This window comes from Drosophila pseudoobscura, chromosome X (assembly GCF_009870125.1).
Source record: "Drosophila pseudoobscura strain MV-25-SWS-2005 chromosome X, UCI_Dpse_MV25, whole genome shotgun sequence".
In the NCBI taxonomy this organism is placed as follows: Eukaryota; Metazoa; Arthropoda; class Insecta; order Diptera; family Drosophilidae; genus Drosophila; species Drosophila pseudoobscura.
In genome coordinates, this window is record NC_046683.1 from 8,863,327 (window position 1) to 8,865,204 (window position 1,878).

The 1,878-nt window shown below is 42.2% G+C and overlaps 1 long non-coding RNA gene across 1 annotated transcript; it reads left to right on the top strand.

The window, feature by feature from the left end:
• The first annotated feature begins 821 nt into the window (after nucleotides 1-821).
• LOC117184992 (uncharacterized) lies at nucleotides 822-1,244 on the top strand. The gene is made up of 2 exons (XR_004470476.1): nucleotides 822-986; nucleotides 1,173-1,244. It is a non-coding gene; the product is annotated as an uncharacterized lncRNA (long non-coding RNA).
• Nucleotides 1,245-1,878: the final 634 nt, after the last annotated feature.

Here is a 1,878-nt window from a genome sequence, read left to right on the forward strand (position 1 = left end):
TTGGAAACATTTTTATGGGACGGCGTTTTTATGGCCCAGGCTCCCAGTACAAAAACAAAAAGAGAGAAAACCATCGCGTAACAAAATAGCAAATCGAAAACATCCAAAATAATTAAACAACAAATTGCGCACAAAACCAATAAACAAAATATAAAACAAAGAGAGAGAGAGGGGGAGGGAAAAACTAAGGAGGGAAAACCGGGAAAGGGGCAGAGATAATCAATCAATTGGAGTGTGGGAGGAGTGGCCTTGTTAGGGCATCATTTCATGGATCCATGTTATATGATAAATGGGCTACTCTTTGGGGTTCAAAGTTCGTTTATTAAAGGAACTCGTTGATCAAAGAGGATTTTTAAAGAACCATTCTGAATGGCCTGGAGAACTATTTTCTGAGCGTGATCTCTTCCTGACTAAAAGCCCTATACAACATCATAAATAGTCTATTTTACCCTAGTAGAGGGGATCTTTCAGAGTGTTTTCTTCTTCTCCTCATGTAAATGGATTTTTCATAGCGTGTGTGCCCCATGGACTATCCAGAGTAAGCACTTGATCCTCATTGATCAAAATCAAAATAGCACATACATTTTCTGAACCTTGTAGACCTTTTGATCCAGATCTAAAATCCAATAACTATATTACATCCTGCACTCATTCGATAACATTTTTTATTTCTTAACGAAAATCTATTAAACTCTTGCTTTCTTTATCAATAAATAGACCTGTAAAGCTTGGTTTAAGCCTCACTGTAATTCCCAACTGGTTCTGGCATCGCGGAGGTGATCTTCCCTGGGCTTTTGACCTACATATTGTATACCTCTGACGCCTTGGTGTAAGGGTATATGAATATAGTGATTTGGACGTTGTGAATCTATTCTCAACTATGGCAGGGAAATGCTTTACGGCTGTTCCCCTCCTTGTTGCAGTTTCGTCGGGCTCTTGAGTCCAAGGATACTTCGACTTTTGGACTAAATGAAAAATAGCGAATGGTAGGTTTCAATTGTTTGTTTTTAGGTAGAATAATTACTTCATGTTCGATGGAATATGACATTTTTTTCAACAATCAATCTAACATTTCATGGGGAAAATAACCCAACCTCTAGAGTGCTTATAGGGCTGGAGTGTAGCTTAATCATCCCATCCTCATACCAATTTAAAAAATCCCTCAATTCCAGACAAAAACCAGCAGCTTAGAAGCTACTTACAAGTATCCAAATAAACAAGAAGCCGCAACCACATCCCCAATCTTTTTTTATACCCATATACTGTACATGTCTCCAACCAAATCTCAATTGTTTCGAGACCGCCCACCCCTCCCTCGACGGAGACGGAGATGGAGCTATAAATCTGAGCGTCAAACGGGGAGCGCCACGGAATAATCAGAAATCAATACAATCTGCGTAATATGTTTTATGCGTTTGGCTTCTACTGGGTCTGGCTCTGTCTTCTTTGCCATTTTTCCAAGCAATTGAGTTTGATGATGCCACACATATCCCACTCCTGCCTCCCGCCACCCGCCTCCTGCCTCCCGCCTCCTGCCTCCTGCTACTCCTTCGATTAAGCCGCAGCCCGAGGGCCATGACGTGACTTTTGCCATTTCTTTTGCTGCTCTCGACGATAATCAAAAATCACGCACACAATGGATCCTGTAATAGTTGAATTGAATTGCCCTTTGCCTGTGTGCTGTGTGCTGTGGCTCTGTGGGTCTTTGGGTGGTTGTGTTCCAGCATGTCCTTGTCTCTCCCCCCCCAGACTCCATGTTGACTTTATTGGCCTCATTGCAGGAGGAAAACGAGAAAGAGGATGAGAATGAGAATGAGGATGACGATGAGCTGCAACTCCCATTTCCTACACCCCCCTCACCGCCTCTATGACATGCTT